Consider the following 22,594-nt stretch of genomic DNA (forward strand, 5'->3'; position numbering starts at 1 on the left):
ATCCTCCAAAGGAAACTGTCAAGGATTGTTCAGGATTACTCTCCAGCTGTTCAGAACTGCTGCATCCTTTTAAATTATAATGTCAACATGTCGCAAATAATATGGAATGACAATGTCTAATTTCTGTCCTGTGAGGAATGAAAAGGAAGGGAAATTGCTAGCATGCTAGATACATACCAGATTTAAGAGACCAGGTAACCTTTCTAGGTGACAGTAGGGGAATAATTAGTCAAAATGTTAATGAAAATGTAATTTTGTAGCTAGCCTGTGCAATCTAGAGTCATTATGAATTCCAGCCTAATGTGCTTCAGAATGGATTGTGTCATCTCTGGGGCCAAGGGATATGGTGACTTCTCCTCCGATTGGACTTTTTTAATATCAAGTAGCTGTGGGGTTTTTTTCCCCCAGAAATGTTTGTTTTGGTTCTACCAGCATCGCTGCATTTGGGGAAGGAGTTTCAGTGCCAAATTCAGGGATATGTAACGGGCCAGACCAATGTCATGGCCATTGCTGATCTTAACACACTGAGCAGTACAGTGAATTTGTTCCAAAAAACCATGATTGAAATAGTCAAAAGATTAAAACAGCCCATCTGACTGCGTGGGTATAACTGAAAACCATGAGATTACAGCAGATCATGAGCAACTTGCATCATGTACCTGCATAAGTCCTATACCAATTTTAAGTTAGACCACCGAAAGGAGAGAGATTTTTAACAGACTCCCCTTTTCACCTGTTATTTGAAGTAGCTTTAGCTCTGAGGCTGGAAGCAGACACCCACTTGGAGGTAGCAGAGTGTTCCTGGTGAGTGGTAACCCAGGAAGTTGTGGTAATGTGATTGATTCAATCAGATGCCTACATCCAGAGCTTAAATATTCTCATAAGCTCTCAGGGTTGCTGGCTATAAAATACAAACTATGCAATATAAACAAGAAGTGTCCCATGGCATACATTTTAATGCTCGGATTCCATGCAGCACTGTATATTTTTCATGTTAAATTAAAGAAGTGCATGAGACAGAAAGAATCCAATGTGTTTTACATTCCCTTGCAACAGAGAGCTGTTTTGATAAAACCTACAAATGATCCATATTGATATTAAGGGGTGGTTGGTGGTTTTTTTTTTTTTGTAAACTTAATTTGAATTTAGAAAGTCTCTAAATGATAATTGAATCACAAGTCTGGATTAGGATTCTAGCAGCAACACTTGACTTGGTCAAAATCACTGTTACGAAGAGATGCAATTTTTACACAGTACTTCACATTGATTAAGTAATGTGCGAAAATGGAAAAAAAGTATTCGAATCTTAATCATAGTAATTTGCATGAAATAAAAGTCTCTGTCAAGGGAATGCACATTATAATAACTCCTGGGTGTTTTGGTTGCATCAGTGAGCAAAGAAGTTGTGTGCATTTTTTTTTTGTCCTGATATACAAGAATTTCCTCTATTTTTAGTGCACCTTTGATTATTCTAGAATTTAGCAGTATGGCCCTGCAGTTAGGGAAAGGCTGTGAGACAAACAGGTGTTTTAAGATAAGCCAAAGTTCACAGATGACCGATAATGTATATACCTAAATTAATACAGCAACATAAAGCAGTACGTTGTAAACATGGGAACTCAGTTTGAAGCTAATTAAGGCTCATTTGGTTTTGACCTGCATCAAACAATAGCACTAAATCAGAAAAGCAGATGCATTTTGGAAGCTACTGAACTGAAGAACCTTATCTGGAGCCCAGTGTAGTCAGCAGAGACTTTCTCACTGACTTCAGTCAATCAAACCTTAGAAATGCTTGTGTCTATTTACACAAATTGGTCTGAAGTAGAACGGGCTTTTAGATGTGGTCCCTGGTCCATTGCGTGCACACGTCAATGCTGCTAAACGCCGTGATGGTGTCACTGTTATCTGTTACTGAAGCAGACCCAAGATCTCAGGAGCATTTCTCTGGGCCACTGTGACCACTGTGCAATCTGCTCTTATTTTAAAGAGCTGCTATTTCAAAAATCAATGGGCATCAGGTACTAATTACAGAAAATCCATGTCTTGTCCCTTCAGCAGGTTTAGCATTTTTCCTATTCACCATACTACGTTTGCTATGGATTGACAGCATGGCCCCATAGCAATAACCCATAGCCACCGCCCACACTCCTTTTGCATTCACACTGGGGTGGACTTTGCTGCGTGAAGTTCCTGGTGAATGATCTTTACCGTATCAGATCTCAATCCCCTTACTGACCTTGCAGTGAAATTGATGCTGTATTTTCTGAGAAAGTACATAATTAGAGGCAGGCTTTCTCTAATTATTGAATACACTTATCGTGTAGAAGACTTTTTGTCCTAGAGGTGTGATTTGGGACACGGGATCTGTCTGTTTGGAACGAACTGCTAAGATCTGAGACTCCACATACCATTGATCACAGAGTGGGAAAGGGACTCCTAGACATTTATGAACAGTCCAGATAACACCTCTCCAGAGGTTTAGCAAAGAGCAAGCCAACTGGTCTGGATGCTCCGATCAAGGATCCAAGTTTTCTAGGCATAACTTTTTGCCATTCCCTCTCTCTTTCATTTTGTCAATAACTGCTTCTAAAGGGAGGTAGACACAAAGGCTCTTTTGGATTAGGACCTTTTCTTCTTTCTGAGGTGTGCTCAAACCATTGAGACCCACAGAAGTTGCTGTGATAGCTCTGCATAGTATCAGGAGGGAAGTTTGGTTATCCCCAGTCACATTATCATTTGGATAATTGCTTCTTGCGGGATGTTGACTCAAGTGGGGGAAGAAAGTGCTGAACAACTAAGCTTGGAGAGGAAATATAGGCTGAAGTTTATCTCTTGTTGCTGAAGCTGCCAGCAAAGCTAGGCCAAGGAGGAGGGTTTGTTTAGGATTTATTCTGGGGGAGAAAGGCCCTGCTGTCTTCAGAGTGAGATGAGATCAAGTTCTGTGTTCAGTACCTCTTACATGTTGTAGATGCAGGCCAGGAGATTTTTTACATCAAAATAAAGGCATGGATGGGCCTGCACATATAAGAGAGCTGGCATTCCTACAACAAGCATGTAGGTTGATAAGAATTTTCTTTAATCTTTTCAAAAATAACCTTTCCTCTGAAATGCAAGCTCAAGAACATTATCAGTTACAGAGAAAAATCACATGAAAGGCTGCATTACAATAATGAAGAAAAAAGATTCCGAGACTAGAGCAACAGCAAAGATGCTCAGTACCTCCTTGGCTTGAGCCACTACCTCTCTGCTCATCTGATATTTTCAAACTTTGTTTTTTGGCAAATCCTATTTGCAGGGAACCTTTGTGCACACAAACCACCCTCTGGGTGTGATACTGGGGTCACTTCTTGCTTTCCCCAGGAATACCCAGTGCTCAGGGGCTTCCTCAATGTATGGAAGATGCATTGTAGCAATGGGACTATCTCCACTTATGAGCTAAGGGGAATGGTAACGCACCATCCTCTGCCTCTCCTAACTTGAGAATGTGCCCCATATTTGACAGTACTAACAGGAAAGCAATAGCTATTGCTACATCCCTAGCTCCACAAGCACAACGCTGACATTTTAACAGAGGGAAGCCAAACCTACCGCTCTCATAAAACATCCTACGAAAAATGGAAGAAGGAATTCATAAGAAATAATCCTATTAATTAAGGCCCAAATCCTGGTCCCTGTGCACAGCCTGAGGAAATGTTGTGCGTGTGAGGGAGCGGAGGCAGCGGACAGGGAGGGAATATAACCCCCTCCACTCGGCCCAATGTTCATGGCAGCTTCCACCAAGTGCCACCACCCTCATGGCCAGCCATGGGTTGTCCCCATGGGATCATGGTCAGGAGCACATGAGAAAGCACGATGACAAAATAGTGCTTTCTCTTCCCAAGGCAACGATGAACGTATTTTCATCCTTACAGAGAAGGGCAGGTACAGACCGTGCTTACCTACTCTTATACTCCATTTTACATTAAGAACAATGCTAAATTAACAGGGTCACTGACCAGTGTCCACGGGCCCTGTGGATGGCATTTAAGAAGAGTTTGTAGAAATATCTACTAGGAATGGTTAGCTAGCACTAATCCTGCCCTAAGGCAGGGGATGGCTGAGGTGGTTCCCATGAAATCCTCCTGCCCTACATATTGGTGTCATCTGGCTTTGAGTATTGAGCTCCTTCCACTATAAGCAGTGGGAGATCCTACAAAGAAGAGTCCGTGATTACTGTGGTGAAGACCTTTGGCGTTGCTGCCATTGTGGAGTTATGGCTTCTCATAAAGATTGGGAAATTCTCCCACTGGGAACATCCATGCTGCATACGTGGGGAATCCAAAAGAGACCAAATCCCTGGGAAAGGGACCAAGGATGCAGGGTACCAATCTGTAGGAATCTCGACTTCATTCCGTAGTTCCCAGGCTGAGAAAGAAGCTTCTTTTAATGACTTTCCTTTAGTTGTGGGAGATTTCCACAAGTCCTGATCTGTTGGCAGCTGGACTTATCTCAGAGCATGATCTTTAACTATTGGGAAGCATTTCTGTGCAAGGAAGTTGTAGTCTTTAGATTCCCAGTTCTGCAGTGCTGCCCTTCTATGGTGCTATGTACATGTAGCATGAGCACACAATTGATCCCTGTAATTAATAAATTTCCCAGAGAATTTAAAGTCAGTGTGGCTATTAAAAAAAAAAAAAAAAAAAAAAAGGAGAAATTCATCTTCCCTGTAAAAAAAATGCAAACATGCTGTGCAAGTGGCCATCCTTGTGTGGACATACAAATGTGCAACAATAAATGCTCATGGCATAAAGAGCAGCAGACAGAGTGCTGGGTGATATTTGGCTTCTTAGGATATGCACAACTCATTCATAGCATCCATCTTTCTTTTTGTACTCCATTTTCTGTTCTTCTTACTAATCCATAGATTCCTCCCTTTGCTAAACCAGGAATCCAAGGCAGATCCCTGGAGAATCGTTTGAGTCTTGGATCCTCAAGCAAATCCAAGCTGTAGTTTCTCACAAGGGCAATGTTCTCCCTACAGAGTTTATAGCAGAATGCCTTATAACCCTATTTAAGCAGCTTCGTTTTTAAGTGATGCAGCTAGTGGTATTAAGATATTCTGAACCATCATTAGTTCTATTTACTGAGCCTTTAGATGTGTGAATCACTGCAAACATCTGGAACGAACAGGTGGAATTCAACCGCACTTACTGTACATTTCTGTTCTAATGGTGTTTGGCTTCTCTTTTAACTGAACACCAATTCTTCCCAGAGACCCAACTGTTACTACAGGCATATATGAATTGAATTTAATTGGCAATGAGTTAAAAATGATTATTTCAGAGAAATTATTGATGTTGACTAATGAGGCATCTTATCCTATACATACTCTTGCCATTTTAGACTGCATCCCAGAGGAAGCACAGGCTGTGCAAGTGCGTTGTCCATCTGTCAGGCTGCCCTAGAAACTTTTGGCCTGGTAGGTGGGAAGACTGGGGCCAGAGCATGGTAGAGCCTCTCCTTGCAGCAGGGCACAGTGTGCCTGCAGCTGAGCTGAGGTGCCACCCTCAGCCCTCTGTGTTGGTCAGCCTGCCCTCCAACCAGCCCCATTCTCTGCCAGGCAGCTCCACTAAAAATCTCTCTGCCTCCTGTTTGCCCTCCCAGAGCTCCTCCCTTCAGCCCCAGCCTCCCACAGGAGAGTCCTTGAAGACCATTCTACATATTGATGCTGCCTTTGTGCTGCAGACACCATGCTGCTGAGTTGGGTAATTTTGGGCTCCATGCTGGAGCAGGCATGCCCAAACTTTCACCTCCATCATTGCCACCCCATAGGTGGTGCATGGCAATTCTGGGCCCTACCACAGTAAGGAGACAGAACAATGAGAAGCAGGAACATTATTTTAATCTTGAAAATAAAGCCAGCAGTCACCTTCAGACTCCTCGAGTGGGATGATTTGGGCTGCCACCTGCCCCCTAAGGCATCTTCTGCAAACACCTAATGCAATGCAGAAGGAGCAGGAGTTAGCCATGTTTCACCAGTAAGCTCCCCATCACCTTGTTTATCTTTGGAGATAAGCCAGTCTTCAAACTATCATCTCAGATTCATTCATTTTTATCAGTTGTAATAATTTTGGTTTCTAAAAATGAATTATGATATAAATACAATAATTGGCAATTATGATAGGGTCATTAGGCTCAAGTCCACCTCCTCTTCCTCTGCACAGATAGCAAGGTCTGGCTATCCAGCACAATCTGATAGGTTTGTATGATGGCCAAAAACCTACTTTTGAAGACAGGAGTGGGGGGAGGCGGACAGGAGGAGGAGGAATGCAGCTATTGCACCAGCATCTTGTAACATCCATCCTATAAAATGTGTATTACATTACACATTCAATGTGTAGTGCATGCACTGAAGTGGCTGTGAGGGTGCTGTCTGTCCCGCTGATGGGATGTTAGACGCAATCTATGAGAATCTTCCCCCTTTTTCCAGTGTGTCTACTAATACCAAGCCCTGGGAAGTGCTGTGCTGTCTAATTAACTCATTTTTGTAAGTTACCTTCAGATCTTCAGGTGAGCAGTGCAGCAGATGCAAATATGTAGTGACACTGTGTTAAGTTCAGATGCAAGAGGGAAGCGTAGATGTTTGCACCTTGTTACTTGGATATCCACTGTTAGATGCAAACCACCTGTATGATCTCAAGAGCATACAAGCTTTATGCCACAGATGAATCACTTGACTCATTTTTTACATTCAGAGGAGACAATTATTTTTTTGCATGTATTTCTTACCCTTAGCATTGATTGTTTTTGGAATTCAATTGCCAGGTTTGCCATTACCTAAGCTGTGAGCCATTTTATTTCTAAAAAGTCTGTCCTTCCAGCATCACTTTTTTTTTTCCCACCACTCCTGCATACATAGTTCAGTTACTGCTTCTTCAGAGATGGATCCTGCTTAGTTTCTCCTTGACCCCCTGCATAGTTCCTCCCCACCTAGGATGAGAGGCAGTGGCCTCAAGTTGCACCAGGGGAGGTTTGGGTTTGATATTAGGGAAAATTTCTTGGAAAGAGTGGTGGTGCATTGGCACAAGCTGCCCAGGGAGTGTTGGGGTCACCATCCCTGGGGGTGCTCAAGAACTGTGGGGATGTGGCACTGAGGGGCATGGTGGGGGTGGGATAGAGTTGGGCTTGGGGTTCCTAGAGGTCTTTTCCAAACTTAATGATTCTTTGATTCTGTGATCTACAAACTCAGCTGCCTCTCACACCTAGTGAATATTGAGTGGTTTATTTACAATGAATGGCACTTCCAGGCTGGGCTGGGAGAGCTCTAGCTCCAAGCCAGTTGTTTATTAGCATACTCAGCAGGCTGGGGAAACCCCAGTTCATGTCTTTTTGCTGCCTGCATCAAGCCGTTTGAGCTGGCCACTGCTGCAAGCTTGAAGGAAAACATCCTGAGAGCAACTTCTGAGAGCAAAATCAAGACAACCATTACATTCCCAAGACTGGCTGCCGGGCAGGTCTGAGCAGTCCCTGTCCCATGCTGCCTTCCCAACACCCACACCTGCCCCCACACCCACCGGTGCTTCCCAAGGTGCCGGGCTGGAGAGGTATTTTCATGTTTGCACAAAAAAAGGCAAGCAATTACCAGGCCACGCCTCTGCACACAGCTTCTCATGCCTCTAAAGTTTCTGAAAGTCCCAAGTATCGGGTTCCCAAAATCCCTGCTGCCAGGAGGAAGGCGTTGCAAGGGAGCAGGATTTGCTCCTGGATGGCAGAGCTGAGCTGCTGTAGGCTGCTTTCAGACCACCAGGCTGTCCATGCTTCTCTTTTTGCCCTTTTGCCTAGCTCAACAAGAACATATTTATTTTTAAAGTCAATAACCGTGGTGCTTTTTTTCAACACAGTACAACCTCAGGGCTATATTATCATACATATATATATATATTTTAGTTACTCATTTTTACCCACATTTTAACTCAAATGATGTCCATTCCTGGTAGCTGTGTTTGGCATCTGGTTTTCCATCTACTGAACCCAGCAGTGTTGCTGCTCCAAGGCTCAGCTGGTCAGAAACGTATAGCAAACATTTACATTCAGCACAACTAACATCAGCTGGGACTCAAACCCACAACATCAGCAATGCAGAGAGAGAGATATTTAGTCACATCAAAGCTTTTTGCTAATTGCAGACACTTCATTCTTGTTTAATGTTTCGTGTGCTAGATTAGTTGGTTGATTTAATTGGTTTGGCAAAACTTATGTTTTAAGGCAAAACATTAGTTAAGACATAATGGATTCCCCCATGGAAAATTCCCATAAAACTGAATAAATCAGAAGTTAGTTTGTGCTTTGTAATTCTGTATTCAGTTCTGTAGTCAGTCTGCCTACAGAATTGAGTAGAAAAGGACTCTTTCCTCCAGAATGTTCATCATTGCTGTAGATGCGAAAAGCATAGCACAGGGTTATAATTGTCTTTTTCAGTTAGTTTTGTAATATACAAATGGGTTTGCAATAGAAGTAGTTACAGAAGAGGAGCAAGAGGAATAAAGCATAATTTCGGGTTGAAATGTTTATATCTCTTTTCCAAATATGCCCATATCTCCATATCTGTATGAATGCACTGAATTTATGTGCAAATCTTTGTATGTCTGTGTGATATGTAACACAAACCTTCACGTGTATGTCCGTGTCTGTTTGTATATTTATGCTCATGCACAGCCTAAATCTGGACAGACACTGGGTTGCTAAAGAGGTTCAAGAGTTATTCAAGAGGTTTTCAACTCAGTTTGCTGCTAAAGGAACGTTTTTGAAGCCCAAACCCTCAATGTGTTTGCATGTATATATATGAATATTAAAATGTTGCTCACATGGACCACCGAAAGTTTGTTTAGCTTGAAATTAGGGTTTTGTTTTGCTTAGAATTTGGTCTCTTGGTACTCGGCTGATCGCTTTGTGCTGGCTTTTATCTTAATTGCTTTTTGAACTATAATTATGGTGCCACATCCACACTGCTACAACACCACTGTAGTGTAAGTTGAGAGTGTTTCCATTGTACTTTCCAATACTAAGTGTTGTTGTTTAGTGCAGATGTAAAATTTATATACCACAGCCGTGAAACTTAGCAAACAAAGTCTGAGTTGGGGAGGAAATCCTTTTTTTTTTTTTTTTTACAATATTTGGAAAAATCATTTGCTGAATATTACATTGGAGGCAAAAAATAACTAGTTCTCTCCAGTGCTGCAGTTATGAGAGGAAAAACACACCATTTAAATATCCAGCTGAAATTTTGCATGCCATTACCTCATAAATAGAGACTTACGCATAGAAGCATTTTAATATGTATATACCAAAGCCATATTGACACTGCAGACTATCATTACTCCTTAAGGAAATGTCATGGGCTCTCCTTTCCTATTTGAACGAGTGGTGAATTTATAATTCTTTCAACCGGTTGGTTTTAATAACGTATCGCTCCGTTATTCGCGCTTTATCCTTTCTCTAAATACCTATTTGAAGACTAACCCATATCAATCCATTAGGCCACTAGCACAGCCCAGCTTTTAAAAAGTCCACGTCGGACTGCTCGCGCAGTGTCCTATCAGTGCTAATCCCTCTCTCTGCTGAAACATTTGTTCTTTTCCTTTCATTCAAGGCTAACGTTGAAGGGAAAGAAAAACGCAAGCCACTGATTTGTGGCATCCCTTTCTCCACGCAAACATGCACAAATAACATTAGGACTGTGACCGGCGTGGATGAAAGCAGGAGGCAGCACATTTCACCTGCCCGCTTCATCCGCAGTTATTAATCCATATGCCATTGCTGCAGAAGTCACGGGGTAAAGGGAGGTTTATCCTGCACTGAAGCTGGGCAGGGGGGTCTGCCAGCTTAGCCCAGCCAAAGAGCTGTGCATAGTGCTGTAACCCGGCGCTGAGCAGAGCCTCCATGTACAAGCACACTCAATATTGCATTTCCGCGGTGAATGCGCTCCTGCTGCGATTTTAGTGAAAAAGGGAAATCTGCTGGGCTCATGTCATCCGCAGGGCTAGATCAGTTTGCAGCCAACAAAAACGAGTGTTATTATTTTTATTATTGAAGGCTTTTCTCTTTTTTTTTTTAATTTTTAATTTAAGGTTGTTATGTCATGCCCAAAGTCAATGGGCGAGCTCCCTGGTAGAGCGTTTTTTTGCTTAAACCGCGCCAAGAAGGAACGGCGGCAAATATTACAGGCTGCACGAGCGAATGGGGAAACTCACGTTGCACATGGCCTGCTCCTTTCCCCCCCAATCAGAAAATCCCTCCGAGCAGCTTTTTACTCCCCCAGCCATTATTTGCCGTCCCTTCTATAAATCTTTGGATTTTCTGAAGAAAAGAGGGAAGGTGCAAACGCGGGGCTCGGCGGAGCGCAAACAAAGCGCCGGCCCCCCATGGCTGGAGCCACTTGCCCCAGCGCCTCGCGGTGCCACACTGGCAGATGACGGAGATCTGAAACCTTTACAACAACATATTTCTTGAAAGCGCCGTCGCTCCATAACTCTCCCAGCCATTTCCAGCCCCGCGATATTTCCCCCCGCCGCCACCTCCTTTGTGCTCCATTCAAGGTTTTCTGAAGTGAGACAATCTTTTGCGTTTTTTTGTCTTCTGTCTGCATCAAAGTTAGGACTTTGTTAGGGATTCTTGCTATCGGCATCTGTTACCTCTTTTTCTCAGGGGCTAAGGAGGAGGCTGCTGTATGGCTGAAAAAGGCTCTCATTCAGCCCGCAATTGCTTCTCTTTGCTTCCCTGTCACACTGTCAACCTCAATCAGAACGCAATGAAAGTGATACAGAAGCAAAGCTTTGCTGCCTCCTCCTAGAACAAAGAGCGTCCCATAGCCTAGTACAGATTTCACATCCAATTTAACTCTTTGGAAAAGGATTTCAGGAAATACATAGTCAAGAGTTGAAAAAATGGAGTTGGGTCTACTATAAAGGCTAAAAGTATTATCCTGGCTTAGATAAGCTACAAAGATAGGTTGATACTATTTTCTAGCATAAACCACATTAGCTGGCATTACACATTGAGCTTTCTTTACTCGTTAAGTTGCAAGGAGATTTGAGAGGAATTTAGCAGCTACATAAAATGACTCTTTCATGATTCTAGCTTTAACAGTCATTTTAGTCGTACAAGGTGCATGAATAGCAAGAACCTAAATCATGTTGTTTAACAAATCTGGTATTAGAGGGTTAGTCTCAGTTTACTTATTAAGAATTTAGTTGAGTAAAGGATTTTAGGACTCAGTTCTTTGTGCGGATGACAATGAAACAGGCAAGGACTTGTATTTTTGGGAACCTAAATCAGCGACACATGTCTGAACTCCGCTTTTGGGCCTACCGTCGCTGTTTTGCATCAAGAATATTTTTCTGTTTGGATTCCCACTACTGAAAATAAGGCTCCTCGGGCAGGTCGCAGAGCAGGGGGGATTTCACTGGGTTATCTCAAGGCACTGTTTCTCAAATTTACAATAAGCGTGGGGTCGGTCCATCGAGTGCCCTTTGCCTGCAAATACAGTCACATGCAAAATGATAAACTTTTTTTTTTTTTGCATTGGTTGCACTTGGGGAAAATAAAATCAATGTTATTTCAGCACATTTTTTCATCCTTAAGACCAGTCTTTCTTTACGCAGGCAAGGCCCATGCTAAACACACATTACCCCATTCTCCAAAGCAATTCCTTCTAGAAAACAACCTTGATCAGCGCATCTTAGCTTAACAACCCAGCTGCTAAAAACGCGGCCCAGGGCAACTTTTGATGAGCTCAGGCCTAAGAAAAATAATATTAATAATAAAATATAAACACTTTCCTAGCTAACTCAACATTTTACTGCAAAAAGACAGGAAGGGGAAGCTGCCTTTTTTACATCTCTATATACAAACAGCCCGGCACGTTCCCTGATTCAGCAGCTCTGCAATCAGTAAAATGTCTCAGGAATGCTGACAGGTCTTCTCTGAATAAGAGAGACAGGTTTCACATGTTATGATAGTGACGGAAATGCCTCTCAAACGGCTTCTAAAAGTCGTCTTGCTAGGAGAGAACACATCTCTTTAGAAATTCCCCACGAACAAGAGATGATTACAAGGAAGCGGTATGACAGACACCAACATTTCATCTCTGCATACAATTATGGTACAAATTAGAAATGCTATTATGTTAGTGCTCCATAATTAAGTAAGCAATTAAAAACAAAAACAGTTCATTAACAAATTGTCATAGCGATGCAGACAAGTGCCCAGCAAGGTCATGATAGGCAATTGCCTGAGACAACTAAACGCTGGGAGTGAGAGGCAGAAATGTGAGCACAATAACATTTGTGGGATGGAACTCGTGTCTTTTGCAAATTACTATCACTTGGGAAGCATGAGATATGACAATAAATGTTATTATTCCTCAAGATGGCACAGTAAACGTCCAAATAAGAATCTTTACGGAAAGTTAGAAAAGAAACTGCTAATGAACCTTTTTACCTACTAATTATACGTTGTCTGGGGAGGGGGACCGTCAAGAAGCAGAAATGAATCTGAACTGGTTTTCATAATACTTCATTGTTATCTTATGGTTATCCGGCAATTTAATAAATTTATCTGCTTCTCTGTATTCAAATAAATGTTCTCTGGGATCTTAAATTAACGGCTGCTTGAATAAATGTAGTGAATGGCTTTGTAGGGTCTGATTTTTTACCTCCTGCAACATCAGTCTGATATTTCCTCTCATCTCCGTCAGATTTACTCTCCAATTCCTTTTAAAAATATTTTTAGCTATGTCAACAAAAGGGACTTTAAAAAAGCCCTATCACTGCTAAGTAGATTTGGTAAAGAAGGACAATAAAACAGCGAAACAGTTAATCGCCGTGCTAATTATTTGTCCTATTTTTCTTAATACAAATTAAATGTTTCACTTGGTTAATGACAAGTTTGATCAAACAGTTTCATAAACTGATGGATTGACTTTGAAATGAATTCAGGGGGAAAAAAATGACATGATGCAGATTTGGCAGAGGGCCGTCTCTAGTGGGAACAGATGCCCAACAAATTTGGCGACTAGTTTTGTTCTCTTCTATCTGTTGCAGTTCACAATCCTAATGAATGTTATGTTTAAATAACATGAATAAAGATAAAGTGAAAATGAATTCAACTCCAGTTTGAGCAGCAGAATAGAAATGAGCAAACTGTATTATCTTCTGCCACCTAATCTGGGTTGAATTTCCTCTGTATCTTTTTTTGTTTGTTGAAGAATCCTTTTCTTGAGTCTCCTTGGCCATTGACAAGGTCTTTTGAGATGAATATGAAAAGATAGATTTAAAGGTTAAGGCCAGGGTCAGATGGTTGCAGATGTTTTGTGAGAGATTGTTCGGTTCAGTTGCGGTACTCCTCCTGACTAAGGTATTTCAAGCAGGCAGAGTCATGGCCAGCAACCATCAGTGAATTCTGTTTGTTTCACAAATGATCCATGCGAGCACAAACACAGATGAGATGAAGTGTTTGGAGGCTTGGCGCTGGGTTTTTTTCTCTTCCAAAGGCAGGCGACAGTTTGAGTTTTTTGTTGGTTTTTTTCTTTTTTTCTCCTCGAAGAGCCCTCGCTCAGGTTTTGTTTCTTGGCAGAAAGGGAGGGGCGATGCCCCGCTACCACCCGCACATCTGTGAGGGTGCGCTGAGAAACGCGATGCTGCTCCTGAAATGGTTGTAGTAGAGGTGCTGGGCAGCCCTGGCCAAGGCAGAGACAGGAGGCACAGAAAAGATGCACACAGGCTGAACCCTCCCCAGCCACACTCAGGTGGGACAACACCATCCGCATCCATATCTGTGCAGGAATAGCAGTTTGCAGGGTCAGGCTGGATGGGTGTGATCCTGTAGGAAACAGGTCTGTAATTCCCCCCCTCTCCCACCCCTGCAAGGGCAATGCAGCCCCTTCACTGCTGCTTCCCTTTGCAACACACGGCCAGTGGATGCTTGACCCCAAGCCTTGCTGATGGCTCATTGGAGAAAAAATACTGCACTGAGGGATCCTGGTGTATAAGCTTTGCAAAGGAAAAAAAAAATGCTCTGTAATGATTTATTTGGATCAGTCATACTGAGCTGTATTCCTATGAGACTGCAGTTCCTCCCCACAGAGCTCCCAGGGAAGTTGGGATCTGTGCCACCCAACCAACAACTAAATGCTTCGCACATAGATGCATTATCCCCGCCCCGAAAATGCACGGCCTACCTGCCTGCTACAGGGCTTTCAGTGAATTCCCCAAGGAAGCATAAAGTCTCCTGTAATACCCAAGGTCTAAAATTCCACCCCCATGCCACCTTTGGGAGCCTGTGTCTTGTCCGTCCCTCCAACAGCAGCAATGCAATAGCAAAGATTATTTTGAGACCAAAGCGATCGATTACCCCCTTGAATTTCTTTTAGAGATGGATCTCTCCTGTCCTTAACAACAAAATTTAGTTTTCTGTGCCAGTTGTCTGATGCAGAAGTGAAGCTGTAGTATCAAAGGGTTCTGTTTTCTCAACACCTTCTTACCAAGTATTGTATATTGCAATAGGTTTTAACCCCAGCCCTGCCTGCCTGCGTAGCACAGTGGTCCCTGGGACAAACCTCTGCTAAGAAGGCTTAAATGGGTAGAAAGATATTCAAAGAGTTCAATATACTTTCTTAGCATGTCCCTGACCAGTGCATATTTCCAGCAAAGTAAATATATTGAGGATGTGCTTCCTTCTAACATGGTATCTCCTGGCTTTCCAGGTTGGAAACTAAAATTCTGCCCTTCCTGTATAACGTTCCCCCTTTCCTTCAGGCATAACCCCACCTGTGATGTGCAATAGGTGTTTTTCAGCTTTTGCTTGGTTAAATGCTCTTGTGTCTGTGGGGAAGTGAAGCATCATTCCAAGTAGTTGCTTTTTTGCTTTGCGCCGTGCTAGATGCATAAAATGCATGTTTCTTAATCTGTAGCTCAAGTAGTCAACTGCTTGAAGAAAACGTCACTGACAGTTGTGGGTTTTATGCAAGTGCCAGCATTAAATAGCATTATTTAAATGTGCTTCCAAATACTTGTTTGATAAGCAGGGATATGGATGATTTATTCGCATCACAATTTACTAAAGCATGTTAGCTATTTTTTTTTTCTAATTTCTACCCTACTGTCACTCTGTTTTTATATGCGTTAGTTTAAAAAGATTTGCCCAATGTAAATAAGAACAATTACGGAATTACAGAGCAGGATTACTTCTGAGGAGGAAAAAAAATAACCAGGACTTGTATTCTCAGTGGCTATTCTGTTTGACTTCATCATTAAGAAAAGTATTCAGAGCATCCGAGGGGTGAAGAGTGGAGGAGTGTGTTTTCTTTTCGATATGATAGCGGCATTGAAGTTATTCTTTCCTTTACAATAGATTTTACCTAGCTTTATCTTCATAGGAAGCTGCTTTCAGTTGAAAAGCAGAAGTGAATAGGAGTGTCATGACATAGGATTAACAGTACAACCGGATAGTAAATCAAATGTTTGAGATGAAAAAATGTAGAATGTGACATGCATCAGGAGAACGAAGCAGCAGCGTTTGTGGGGACGAGGGAAAAGATGATGTATAATTATCTGCAGAGGTTCTTGAGACCTGTACTTTAATTCAACTTCCAGAAACACGCAGCCCGCTTTAACCAGTCAATCTCTGTAATGAATCTAATCACAATGTAAAACATTCCCAGGAACCGCGGGCCTTGCGGAGCGCTAATTACGGATGAAACCAGTCTAAGCCTTTAAAAGAAAAAAGGACGTACAGGAGGAAATCCACAGCGTTTGACCGGACCTGCGGTTCCAATTCAGGGTGAGCAATGCACATAAAAGGGATCCAACGAGTGCCAGAATTAAAGAATGAGCAGAATTAAGGTTTTGAGTCTTACGTATTTTGGTATTAGACGAGCTCTAAAGACCCTCGTGGTAACCACAAGTGGTGACCTATTGCTTTGATCCGCAACATCTACCAGAAAATATATTTTGCCAACAGATCCTTCTGCTCCCACAGTAATGAACCTCCACCAAAGATAAATGCATTTGGACATGCATTTGATCTTGCTATATGATTTGAATGCATTTGCAATTCTGTACTCACCATTTAAATTCACTGTAGAGAGCAAGTTGCAATACTTTTAACGGGCTCTAATCTCTCTGGTTTCAGTTTGAGACCAAGAGGCATTTCATATCATCAGCACTGGATTTGTATTGTATGCTCAGAAAATAGGAATGGATTTCCAGGGGGTTTAATTTATCAATATCTGGTCTTTATGGGAAACATTAGTTTGCATAGGAAAAGGGGTTAAAGGAAGGTTTAAATTATGTCTCTAATATTTCCTGAAAACTTTGTACAAAAATATTCTATGCCACAAAAGCCCATTAAATATTCAAACTTTAATATACATTCCTCAGTAACAAATGTACAGTTAGATAACACATAAAGAATTGTGAATGACTAATTATATTTTGCATATTTACAGCAAAGACAATTAGCAAATAGCTTTTATATGCAAAATAAATGAAAAAGTAATTAAGATGCACTAACTAGAGCAGCAATATCAAGTCTGTTGTCTTGTGATTCATTCCTAACAAACATAATAATTATGCATTCATTGTCATATAATTAAAACAGCTCTGTCCTTTAGAAAACTGGTTATTTACTGTATAATAACCTGAAGAGTGGCAGAAGTTCCTCATAATGGTGAGAAGGATAATTAAATATTTCTTCCTGGTGTCTGCTCACTCAGTTGAGTTTATTATCTTAAACTTCTGCGTGAAAACATTTCTTTGGCAGTTCCAACCCCTCTCCCCAGCTCACCTCCTCCCCACTGGGAAAGCTGTGCCTCCTGTTCCCTGCTCCCACACCAAAACCTCCCCGAGCACTGCCAAAATGGTCATGGCATTAAATCCCACCCCAGCAGGAGGAAGCTCATGGGTCTCACTTGGGAGGACGGGGATGCTCCAATTCAAACCATCTCCTCCATGCTGTGACCTTGGTTGAACTCCTTTGGTGTCACTGCTGGAGGTGACCACGTGTCTCATTTTGGGAGTGGAGAATATCTCCTGGCCTGAACGTGCCATGGTCCTTGGATGGAGCACAGCAGCAAACCTCTGTCCTCCAGCTGCAACCCAGGGCACATCCGCCTCTCTCCATCCTCCTACTGCTTTCATTCCCCAGCTCTTATTATAGCTCAGTAAAACATGATAAATCATTTGGTCTCAACTGGAACCATTAATCAATGCACAACAGACAGTAATGTCCAGTACCATACACCATCTCTATAATACCATTATCATCAACCACTCTTTTTGTCTTAAAACTGCATTTTCCTCTAAACCTCAACTGCAGAATATACTGAGCTGCAGCAGAGGAAAAGCAAAGTAATTGTTCAGCTGAACATGGTGCTGGCCTGGATCTGTAATCGGATTTCAGGGGACTCAATAGGTGAGGAGCAGGGCACAGGGAGCCAGTCACCGACGTGTGCTGGGATGGACAGACTCAGCCCCGTCCTCCTCTTGGAGCCTCAGCTCAACGCCAGCCCTGTGTGAACCCACACTGAGGGAGCTGGGGTGGATTTCATTGCCTGCAGCCCCTCAGCCCATTGCTAGGAGTGTTTGGGGTAACCTGAGATTCGCCTTGAAGGGGTGAGTGAGATGCAAAATGCACAGAAAAAAAGAAAGAAAGGGATAACATTGAGCTGTTGGCCTCTGCCAGGAGTGAAATCTTTGCACATATTTCTCAATACTCCAGGGGAAAAATATTAAAGTCCCTACAGGCTTTGTTACTCAATTCATTTACTCAAACCTCTCTATCTGCTTGCTTCCTCTTTGGGAAGCAATGGGGCTTGGCCTGGCCTGAACAGAGGGACCTCGTGCTGTTGCTCCCCTGGAATTAGTCATCCTTCAAAGTTCTGGTCTCAAATTGGTCCCCATCTCTCCTCACTTCTAACTTAGCACAGAATGGGGATGGGCCATATTCTCTATTAAATCCTACAGAGCGGAGATTTCAGCATGTTTGGGCCACGCTTACACTTCCTTAGGCTGACCTGGTGCTTAGGTGCATTCCTCAACAGCTCTGTCTTTCTCCTTTATCCCCTTCGTACCGATATTGAACAACCAAGGTTTACTCTCCTCGTGCACAGCCAATGCCTAGTCCACTACTTGAGTCAGAGCAAGGATGGAGGGCAATACCTGTTAGTATGGGCAATACCACTGGGACCCCTTGGAGACTCATTTTCTCTCCTATTCCCTTGACATATACAATGCTGCAAACCATCTCTACCATGCATGGAGGAACAGGGATCATTAAGCAACCTATAAGGACCATTCGCCATCCTATAGTGAGCATTAGCCATTGTATAGGAAGCGTGAGCTTCCAGAGCCTGCAGGGTGTCAGGATACAGTTCTGTGCAGAGCTGTCAGAAGAGACTTAACCTCACTCTGTCCCTCTTTACCCAAACTAAGAAGATTGCAAGGCTTAGTTGATGTTTGTGAGTGCCTCAGGGTTATGAGATGATAGGCACTATGTACATGCAAGTGTATTATAATGCATGTCATAAGTAGAATTAATAAGCTATAAGGTATTAATGTAAAGGTAGCACGCGCTCCTGCATGATGACCTTTCTATCTGCATCTTTACAGGCATCCAGAAAATGACTGCTAATTTAAAATCGGGTTAAGAAGAAATAACGTAGTCCATCAGTATGGGATAATGAGTCAGTAAATATCATTTATACAAAATGAGTCAGCAGTAAGAACTATGATAAAAAGAGATGAGAGGGAGAGAGTGCTAGGAGAGATGGGTATGACACATGCATTCATTTCAGAACTTATAATGTTCTTTTTGGAAATCTGGCTTTGATTTTGGGCACTTCTCATCTAAAATGTTGGGGATCCCAGCAGGAGCTGGGCGCAGAGCCAGAAGGGGGGACGTTTTGCCTCAGACATTTTGTAAAGGGCAAGCTGAGCCCTCAGGAAAGAATCAGAAGGTCCTCTGTGAGTTACATGAAGTTGGGGTCAACATCAGAAGCCCTTTAAGCATTCCTGATCATAGAAGCATCAATCTGTTTTCTCAGAATCATTGAGGTCGGAAAAGGTCTCCAAGATCCCCAAGCCCAACCCCAGCCCACCCCCACCCTGCCCACTGCCTGTGTCCCTCAGTGCCACATCTCCATGACTCTTGGACACCTCCAGGGATGGGCACTCCACCACCTCCCTGGGCAGCCTGTGCCAGTGCATCACTGCTCTTTCTGAGAAGAAATGTTTCCTAATATCCAACCTGACCCTCCCCTGGTGCAGCTTAAGGCTATTCCCTCTTGTCCTATCAGTAGTTACCTGGCTCCAAGAAGCAGGACAGATGTCAGCCCCTGGGCTTTGCCCACAGCCTGGATTCAGGAAGGTGGTGACATCCAAGCACAACTTGAATAGAAATGTGTGCACGTATTCAAAGACCTCCTCCGACTGGAGCCAAGAAGCCAAACCATCATTATGAATGATGGAGTTATTATGAATTATGAGTATTCATATTTGTATGAATTATGTGTTTTGCATGTGCAATCCATACCCCCTGATGAGCTCTCCCAAAAGCAGAGGTTAAAATGCTATATCTACTTCAGCAACAAGACGTTGCTTGAGCAAAGAGGACGCAGCAAGGCCAGCTCCACATTGTAGCTTCTTCTTTCATCTTGCCTTGAAAGCAGGAAAGGCAGATGGTTTCTTTCACCTTTCCAAGGTGCTGCATCTCCTGCATCTTGCAGAAGTCACCCCTGGACTCTTCCCCCCCCCAGGCACAACCCACATGTGCAAAGGGCCAGCAGCTGGCTTGGTACGGGGCAGCCACAGATGGACAGGAAAGGGGAGCGTGTGTAGACAAGAATGAGTGTTCTTAGGCAGGGATAAGAGGTAAAGGAATAAAATGATCTCTTTCTCTAGCTCTGCATAAAAGAAAGAGAGAAAATCAAATTCCAGCAGCTACAAGCTGGCTACGTTATACCGTCATAATCCAGAAATGAACATTGATTCCGAAGAAGGCGCTTCTTCAAACTTTAACGCAACAATTAAGTATTCCATTGTCATGGCTCAATTAAATGGTATGGCCTGAGAAAATTGAGGATTGTAAAGTGAGGATGGAATGTGCTTTGATCCTCTTTCCAGGGTTATTGTTTCATTAATAAATGAACATGTCATTTGTCTCACCAGAGGGAGCTCCTGCCCTCCAGGCTTTTTCCCTTTTTTGTTCAGGTTTTATAAAGATGAATTTCCAGTGCTCTGAAATACCATGGATTAGTAGTTAAGCCTGACAGCACTTCGGGGAGTAGTGGGCTTAAAGTGCCTCACACAGGTCTCCAAAGCACTTGTTTACTAATAGAGGAAATCAGCGACCGTCTGCAGCTGCTGATATCGCATTACCATTTGGAAAGACAGTAGCTGAGATAACAAATCACACAGTTTTAATAATTACTCCTGCATTCCAGTTTTTTGTTTCCTGCGTAACTGCAAAGGCTGGATTTCTTCCAAATAAACAGATAAAAACAGTATGGAACTTTTATCTTTTAATGATAATGACAACACATCATGTTTCACTAAAAGTTTCCTGCTGAATTTTTTTTTTCTGATTTTTGGAGTTTCAATAAAATGTAATTATACTTTATAATTCCGCTCTTTTAATCTTCACTTCAAAAACTATTCACAGTTAGCAAGTTTGCGAGGCACGGGGAGGCAAGAGCGGCCGTTCCCCACGTCGGGCTGCTCACCAATTCTGTCTTGGGGTAAACCTGTCACACCCAAGCTGCTTTGCATTCAGATTAATAGCTCGTCTCATTTGAATACAAAATAGCCCCGTTTATGCGGTTATTAAAAAAAAAAAAAAGTAAGAAAACCGTTTGGCAGCGAAAGGATGTTTGAGCGAGGATGTGTCTTTTCTGTTCTTATTTCTTTTTTTCTTCTTCTTTTAAATCCTGAATGGAATATACTTTGGTGTCAGGATGCTTTCATATCAATGGCGAGGCACTAAAACAAAGCAATGCCTGTAAGAACCAAATGGTGAATACGTACTCTGAGAGTCAGAAAGTTCTCGTTACCCCAGTACCTAATCAGATTTCAGGGGTTTTAGTTTGAGTAAATCTTCACATCTTGTCCTTTGCTGTGTTCAGAGAAATGCCAGCAGTTTCATTAAGAACTTCTGTTCCTAAATAATTCCATGGATTTATTTAGAAGAGCAGAGAAGAGGAGGAGGAGGAGAGGAATGCCGCAATTGTACCTTCCTCTCCCGACCCAAAATATCCAGACTTGAAGGTAAGGTAAACTTTTCTCACAGCTTTTAGTTTGCTTACCACCAGCCCATGTTCCACTGGGTGATTAAAGAAAGCTTTTTTAAAGCATTACTTCAGAATGATCTTAATTGGTGCAAGGTTGAGCCCTTTCTAGGAGGGGAGGGAAAAGGTTGAATAGCCTTTTCAAGTCACATGAAAGTTTCTAGGATGAATGTACGATAATTAGATTAATAAGTAGCTTAATTTATCACAGCTAAGGATTTCAACAGCCACACATTAGAGCAAGAAAAAAAAGATTAGTGTGATTCCAGTTTGTAAAAAAAGAAAAAAAAATTGTACTGAAACTTGGTTAACCTTAAATACAAAGTGCCTTTCTTTTTTGTGTGTAAATTCAGTGGTTAAGGGGGGGGGAAAAACAGTGAAATAATCAGAAAAGTCCTGTTCTGTTCCTTTCTGTTTGCTGGCTAATGAGAGATATCAGGGCTGTGCAAAAACAACTTTTCCCTGTGAGGTTATTCTTCCCAGAATGTGGATTTAAATGGAATCTGCAGCCCCTGTGCCTGTTGCAGAGCCTGAAGATCTGCATGAGGTGTGAGACAGCGGGGCTGAAAACACCCCTAACAGCAGCCTTTTACATTATGAAATAGAAGAAATTGAAGCAGCAAGAAAATAGGTGAAATACAGGTGAAAATAACCTTGGTGCTGGCAATGCAAGGCAAGAGCAAGGAGCCAGAGGTGTGCAAAACAGCTGTAGCCAAAGCCAGCGCCAAGTGTGCGATTACCAATGCTAATTAGCCCCGCAATATTCGCCTACACTGAGCGCGGTGTCCAAAGTGTGCCATCATTATTTGTGGGCGCTCCCGTCAGGTGTCATTAATCCACCTCCGGAATGTCGCGGCCTTGTCGAACGAGGATCCCCACGTTTTTTAGGCAGTTGGTGGTGGGCCCGGAGGATGGGGTCCTGTCCTCCCTGCCCCCAGCCCCTCTTTGAAACAGGCCGATCAGGGGAAGGGTCGTTCCTCCCTTAGGAGACAACAAAAGAAATGACTCCAAGCCTGAAAAACAACAAGGCCGTAATGAAATGAGAAATGAGGATGGTTGCTTTTAATTTCGTCTCCTACTTAAGAGACGCCCACGAGTGCTAATGAAAGGGAGGGTGCGGTGGGTGCAATTAGGGCGCAGATAACGCGCCTTGCACGCGCCGTAGTGTCTGAGAGGTTAGCGCCGGCGCGGGGAGATCACCCCAATCAAAGTGGCTGAGGGCACTTGTGCATCGGCCTGTTTGATAAGGTTGATAAGTGTAACCAGTAGCTTAGGAGA

At 42.7% G+C, this 22,594-nt stretch overlaps 1 long non-coding RNA gene across 1 annotated transcript in view; it reads left to right on the plus strand.

Annotated features, from left to right (window-relative positions):
* The window catches only part of LOC110401171, a 122,895-nt gene extending 103,795 nt beyond the window's left edge, over positions 1-19,100 (plus strand). The window contains exon 13 of the long non-coding RNA XR_002440298.1: positions 15,698-19,100. This is a non-coding gene — a long non-coding RNA (uncharacterized LOC110401171). The remainder of the gene's footprint in view (positions 1-15,697) is intronic.

The sequence above is a fragment of the Numida meleagris genome, chromosome 6, assembly GCF_002078875.1.
Source record: "Numida meleagris isolate 19003 breed g44 Domestic line chromosome 6, NumMel1.0, whole genome shotgun sequence".
NCBI lineage: Eukaryota > Metazoa > Chordata > Aves > Galliformes > Numididae > Numida > Numida meleagris.